Source organism: Aegilops tauschii, chromosome 1 (genome assembly GCF_002575655.3).
Source record: "Aegilops tauschii subsp. strangulata cultivar AL8/78 chromosome 1, Aet v6.0, whole genome shotgun sequence".
In the NCBI taxonomy this organism is placed as follows: Eukaryota; Viridiplantae; Streptophyta; class Magnoliopsida; order Poales; family Poaceae; genus Aegilops; species Aegilops tauschii.
Window position 1 is genome coordinate 266,129,791 of NC_053035.3, and position 7,508 is coordinate 266,137,298.

General features: G+C 45.0%; 1 long non-coding RNA gene across 1 annotated transcript; it reads left to right on the forward strand.

The window, feature by feature from the left end:
* Positions 1 to 413: 413 nt before the first annotated feature.
* Positions 414 to 1,715, forward strand: LOC120967958 (uncharacterized). Its single transcript, XR_005761828.2, has 2 exons — positions 414 to 1,126; positions 1,242 to 1,715. It is a non-coding gene; the product is annotated as an uncharacterized lncRNA (long non-coding RNA).
* Positions 1,716 to 7,508: the final 5,793 nt, after the last annotated feature.

Genomic DNA, 7,508 nt, shown 5'->3' on the forward strand with positions numbered 1-7,508 from the left:
CCCCTATCTTCCTTACAATCCTTGAGATTCAGCGCCAACCTGTTCACACTTTAAGCAGAGAAAATACCATTATTCTCATAGTGCCACACAGTGAAATCTCCCTCTCCCGAAGACTCAATACACATCTTTAGGATCCCCTCAGCATCATGGGGGTAGAACAAGTACCCAATAAAAAAATTCATCCCATCTTCTCGACCTAATCATGAATAATTCCAACAACCATTTTAGTCTATTTCTGTTCTTTTTGGCCGAATTGTTTTGGCCAAAATTCATTGGGAGCTAGTCATCTCTCCAAATATTTACTAGTGACATCGAACACTCTAGAAATGACAGCCTTTTTAAGCAGTTCCAGGTCATGCATAATACCTTGCCAATTCACCGGTGTCGACCATGGGAAGAAAGAGTTTCCAGAAGATGCCCAATGAGGATAATACTTTGCCTTCATCACCTTGGCACATAAGGTCTAGGTAAATCAATAAGCGCCATGCCTATTTTACCAAAAGCGGTCAATTAAATAACCTTAGATCATGGAAACCCATACCGCCCTCACCTTCTAGTCTCGCCAGTTTGTCTCATGCCATACAATGGGTTTTACTCTTGTCCTTTTTCTCTTCACCCACCAAAAAATCTTGATGAGTTGAGGTAACCCATCGCAAAGTGAAGCCGGAAATTTGAAAATTCTCATGGCATACACTGGAAGAACTTGCATAACTATCTTAATTTGAATTTCCTTGGTCCCTCTAGAGGCATATTTTTCAATCCAGTCAAATAGCCATTTCAAAGATTTATCTTTGGTAGACTAAAATTTACCATCTTTCATTCTACCTTCTGACATAGGTAACCCAAGATATTTTAAGACATTAAAACTGAGCACTAATCGAGCCCTCTCAGGCTATTAGCATCTCAAACCATTGGATGCCTGTTGTGGATGTTCGTGGCCATTAGATTTCACACTAATCACGACGGGGCATTTTTTTGTTGAGCGTCGAGCGCTGCAGGTTAGGGCTGTTGCTCCCGTAACAAATTCGGGCATCTGATGTTAACTTCGGCCAAATGGGCTTGGGGCCTTGGGCAAAGCCATGTTGTAGCCCCAGAGCCACGGTCACCCCTCCTTCCACGTTTGACGGTCTCCCCTCGTCCCCCGTTCGCATTCTCCTCTCGGATCTCTCTCTCTCTCTCTCTCTCTCTCTCTCTCTCTCTCTCGATTGCCTGCTCACCTCCCTAACCTCTTGCTCTATCAGGTTGCGCGAACGAACCAGTGCTCTGGACATCAGCACTACGCCCCTATGGAGATGACGAAGATTCGAGGGATGGGTTCACAGCGAAAGATGATTTTTGTGGTGCATAGACAACGCCTTATCTTCCTCTGCACCGTAGGATGAGCAGATCCATCTTCCACAGCGACGGCGGCAGGGAGGTGCTGGTTCTTTTCTGAGTGCTATAGCTATGCCTTCCCCTGCCGCTCCCCTTCCCTCATCTCCTCAGTCTCTGCTCCCCACATGCCTGCAAGTAACACTCCAGTCGCCTCCTCCGGCGTGTGTACTGCTCCTTTTATCCGCTGATTTGGTCCATCCATATGTTCTCGGATCCACCAATTTCTTACCGAGGGAAAAGTGCAGAAAGTATATATTGATTCCCCTGTAGTATGTTTCTAGGACCATTTATTTATTTATCCTCAAAACCACCGGACCACGGTGGGAACTTGATCTTCCAAACTGCACTTTCACGAAACATAATCGAACACTTATTAGGGCTCAATAACTGACTAGTCCCCTCCTCGTAAATTGTTAAGATATTTTTAGTTGTCAAGACTTGATCCATGGAACCCTTAAAAAACAGGAAACTATCATCCGCAAACAATAATGAGATATACCTGGACCTTGTATGTTCAAATAGAAATCTTGAAGAGCCCCCTTATCGGAAACATCCTTTAACAACAACGAAAGAGTGCAGCATTCATCGTTGCCACTTCCAACAGTGTAAGATGGGCTCGCATTTTCGGCTTACAAGACCCCGAAGGATGCTCATATATAGCACTCCTGGCGATCATTCACCACAGCAAACGATTAATGGCACCATGACCATACAACACCAATGGCTTCCCCTTGATCGTTTGCAACCGGATTGTAGTAGTGTGCCCGCGTCCTTGCAACACCCGATGGTTGGCCTTGCAGCAGGTTGTAGCATGCATGGTAGGTCTGCCACCTCTGGCTTATAGCAAGCGACAGTGGGCATTTGGCTTCCCAGTACACGTTTGGTCAGTGTTGCAGCATGCACGACACAACCTTGCATTAGTAGGCAGTGCATCATTATGTCCAGTTAGAAGCAAGGAAAAGGGTGGATGTGCTTAGCTCAGGGATAAGAATGAGGGTTGGAGGAAGTTTCTAGAGGATATGGTGGAAAATAGCAGAAAGTGGGGAATATGTTGTGCGAACCACACACATATGGCATGCGCTGGGGATGGCCAACATGAGCACACTTTCATGCCTCCCCCTCCCGCTCTTATTCTAATTGTTTCTTGCAAAAATTGGCCACATTTTGTCCCGCCATACTCTGTGGAAGAGAGGCCTAGACGCATGAACATACATATCAAAGCAGAAACTGCAGAAGAAGAAAAAGATCAGGAATAACGGAAGAGGGCAGTGAGATTTAGAATGCGCCTTTCCTTCCATACATGATGGTTAGTGAGACCTATACACGCCCGTTACACTATCTGACATGCTAGATTTACATGCCTGGTCATGCGACCACTCACAGAAAATGTTTCGCCTCACACCACTTCATTGCACCTTCCTCTGCTTCATTGGTTTTTTAAACTAACAATATAGCCTCTCATGACATTATCACCCACTCAAGATTCAAATTGTCCCCAAGTTGGAGCATCTAGGTAGTGTTTGTGCACCCTTTGTGATACTCCCAAGTTGCCATAGACACCCGAGGGGAACTCTAGGGCACCAGGATTTGCAGGTAAGCAACATTACGTTTCTTCACCAAGCGCATGTCCAAGGTGGCTTCAGGTTGCGGTTTGTCACTCTCCAGTTCAAACATATGCATAACAGATATGTTGTGTTAAGGGATGTAAAGACAAGCGCGTGATCTGGCGCATGTGACTTGAGTTCAGATACTTGGAGCACCATGTCAACCTGAATTTCTTCACGAAGAGTATGCTGATATGCCAAAGGTCCAATGCAAGCTAGAATTGAGTAGTGGGTAAAGTGCTAGTAAGAAAGCTTTGTGCAATTTGTGATGGATCTTTTGATGCATGTATAGAAGAAATATTTGGAGATCATAGTTCTTTAGTTATTGTTGATGAATATATGGTTAAAAATGATAGTATTGCTCTTACTTATGATAGTTCTATTTGTTTCCGAGCCCCCCTCCCTCACTTTAGGAAAAAATATGCTTATTTGGGGGATTGCATTTGTGATTTGCAATTGGCTTCTGCTCATAATGATAGTAATTGTAGATGTAATGATGATTTTGATTATGCTTGCAATTACTATGAGAGAAAAGATATAACTACGAAATCCCACTCCATCTTCCCAATATATTTGAATTACAAGTAGCTCCTTTTGTACTCATTGTCTTCACCCAAATATCATAATTATTCATGTAATGTCAATCCATAGGAAGAGAGTAAGGCGTAGCAAGATCATGAATTATGATGACAAAAACGAAAGGTGTTCTCCAGCCTCCTTAGTGTAATGTTATTAATTGACATAGAAACCACCAAAGTCATTACGTGACTAATTGTCGGGTGGTTGGTGCGACATATGCCAAAGGATGGCTTATCATTGTGGGATCCAATAAGACGTCGCCGGTGCCTGGAAACGGGATGAGGCGAAGACATGCACGCCGGCGAATCTTACCCAGGTTCGGGGCTCTCCGAGGAGATAACACCCCTAGTCCTGCTCTACGGGGTCTCCGCATGATCACTAGCTCGATAAAGAGTAGCTACAATCGCTCCTAGAGCTGTTGGGATCAAGGGAGAAGAAGAACAAGGCTAGCTCTTGCTTCTCTCTATCTATGGTGTGTGTGCGTGTGCTATGCTTGGAAGCCAAACATGCAGAGGTGCCAACTATGCTTGGGTCGAACTATGCTCAGTGGCCAACCCTTTGCATGGGTGCTCCGGGGGGTTTATATAGGCCTACCCCCCGGGGGTACAATGGTAATCCGGCTGGGATCTGGTCCCAGCCGTCAGTGTCTATGCTCGCCGGCTTCTCCGCCGGCTGCTGGGTCCCGCCGGCTGGTGGGTCCCGCCGGCTGCCGGTTACTTGGTCGACAGGCCGGCCCCACCGCCTAGGGCTTTGTCGGCGACTGCTTACTGTAGCCGCGCCTCTGATGATGAGGGCTTTGTCGAGGTGAGCATGGCTACAGTGGGCCGCCTCGGGGGCTATCACTGTAGCCTCACCTCGTCTTGTCTCCTTAATGGGGCTCCTGCTTCGAGGAAGGGAGTAGCCGGCTTCCGGAGGCCGGCTATGCTCCCTGCCGACTAGGGAAAGCCGGGCCGCCTTCACGCCTCTCTCTGGCTGAAGGGGCCCGCAGTCCTTGGGCCGTACAGGAGGGGGTCGTGGATGACGTCGTAGCTGGCGTGGCTACAGTGCCCGGCCGCACGGGAGACATCCCTCCTGTACGGCCTCCTGTAACCATGCCTGCCTCGGGCTTCGGGGGTCGTGGGCCGCACTGTGGCCATGCCCCGTCAGGTCGTCGTTATGTAGGGGCGGTTGTGGTCTCGGCCGGCTTCTAGGAGTCGGCGTTTCTCTCGGCCGGCTTCTTGGAGTCGGTGAGGCTGGGTCGCCTTCCGGGAGTCGGCTTTAGTGGTAGCCGGCCCAGGAAGGCGGCCCAAATGCTTGGAGTGCTTGAAGGCCCAAAGGCCTGATAAATTTTCTGAAGAGCCAGGGGTAGCCGGTTTGGCTACCCGTGGCCACTTACTCCGACACTAATCAGTCTCTAATACCATATGATATGTCCCGTTGTTCCTCGGAAAGAGAGCTGAAAGGACATCGTAGTCCCTATCATGGTTTTTGGTGATTGTTTCATACTATTAGAGGGTACCTACTATTTGTGAGTATATGGACAAGTTTTAATGTCCATGAGATGAAATAAAAGGTGGTTGGGGAACGCACAATTCAAAAGTATAAAAGAAGACATCGTGTTTTATTTTATAATTAGGTTTCCATATATTTGAGTTGATTGGAACAACATGTTATCAAGAGTGGTTACACAAGAAACAATAGTTCGTTCATGTATAAACACAAAAATCCTAGACATGCGAAGCCTCTGAACCTGTTCGGGAGGGGGTGGCTCCAGGTTTGATCTTGGAAACCCCATATATATAAGCTTTACTACTTGCTTGAGTGTTGCTTTATTGCTATCTTATCTTATTTATCTAGCTGCAAGTGTTGTTGTGTCATATATGTTAATTCGCCTCAATTGCATCTGTAAAAAACTTATAACTTCACAATCATTGAAATAAACTAAGAAAGTTAAAATGTAGTGATCTATTCATCATTCTCTAATCGACGCCTTTGTTCCTTCATAGGCCTAGCGTTAGGATATGTATAGAGCAAAAAACTATAGTAGGAAGAAGAATAGGAACGTTATAAGTCAAGGGCATGCCACTCATGATGGTCACCATGAGACTTATATAGAATTGTTACCATCGGTGGAGTGCCGACCAAAAATGAGAGGGGGTGTTCGGTTCAAATTTAGTACTAAATCAAAGGGGGGAAACTAACAACGGAAACTGCACATCTCATGCATCTAATATGTATTTAGAATCATTTGCGAATACCTCAGTAGATTCCTCGTTCTCCAGGGTGCTAGAGCCTCTGATCTGAACTAAATCTGTGCATACTTGGCATGTCTGAATATGTGTGTAACATGAAGATTATGGGAGGGGGCATATATGAACCCCCTTCTTACCTAGGGGCGTGACTAGATCTCTCTCTCTCCCTCTCTCTCCCACCGTCGCCAAGGAATTCAAGCTCACATTGCTTCCTTCATGTCACTGAGGAAAAAGGCGAACCGTAGATTTGGTATCCCATCAAGCTTAAATCCCCCTTGAGTTCTTCGTGCTACTTGTTACTCTTTTGTTTGTGGAGAATCCTGGATGGTTTGTGGTCACCTAGAATCTTCAAGTATGTGGATTTTTCTCTAAGGAGTATTTGGAGTTACGAGGTCACCTTAAGGCCTACCACTTAGTGATTGAGCATGGACTTTGTCAGGTGAGGCACTTGGTTTTGTGAGTGCTTCGTTTGGATCTTGTTTCTCCTATGGAGATTAGAATTCTCCCAGGGGCGTGAAATTTATATATGTTCATCTTCGTGTAACGTGGTCATCTTGTTCTTGAGCTTTACTACTTGCCTGAGTGTTGCTTTATTGCTATCTTATCTTATTTATCTAGTTGCAAGTGTTGTTGTGTCATATATGTTAATTCGCCTCAATTGCATTTGTAAAAAACTTATAACTTCACAATCATTGAAATAAACTAAGAAAGTTAAAATGTAGTGATCTATTCATCATTCTCTAATCAGCGCCTTTGTTCCTTCATAGGCCTAGCGTCAGGATATGTATAGAGCAAAAAACTATAGTAGGAAGAAGAATAGGAACGTTAGAAGTCAAGGGCATGCCACTCATGATGGTCACCATGAGACTTATATAGAATTGTTACCATCGGTGGAGTGCCGACCAAAAATGAGAGGGGGTGGTCGGTTCAAATTTAGTACTAAATCAAAGGGGGAAAACTAACAACAGAAACTGCACGTCTCATGCATCTAATATGTATTTAGAATCATTTGTGAATATATATTGAGGCATCTAGTATTCTAAGCATTAAAAATATGAGTTAACTTGGAGAGTTCAACTACATGGACTCTGTGATGAACTAAGTATATCCTCTCGTGTTTCTTCCAAGTTCTGAAGTCAGCACACTATTGGCAATGTGCTCATCTTGCATTTGTTTTACAGTTTGATAATCTTCAAGTTAGAGAACCGGCCAACACTAACAGTGGAAAAGGAAGAGTGATTAGCAAACGAATCAACCTATCAACCATGTTATAGATCCTACATCATCTTGTCACAATGAGGCACTGATACGTCCATTTTGCATCATGTTTCTTACTGTTATTTACAATGCTTTTATACATAATAATGCTTTTTGGAGTAATTCTAATGCCTTTTCTCTCATAATTTGCAAGGAACACACCAAGAGGGAGAATTTCGGCAGCTGGAAATCTAGACCTGAAAAAGCTACATCAGGCCACCTATTCTACACAACTCCAAATGAGCTGAAACTTCACGGAGATTTTTTATGGATTATTTAAGAAATACTGGAGCAAATAAACACCAGAGGAGAGCCATCAGGTGGGCACAACCCACCTGGGCGTGTCAGGCCCCCCAGGCGCGCCCTGGTGGGTTGTGGCCTCCTGGGCCCACTTCCGGTGCCCATCTTCTGGTATATAAGTGATTTTGACCTAGAAAAATAAGGAGAAGACTTACGGGATGGA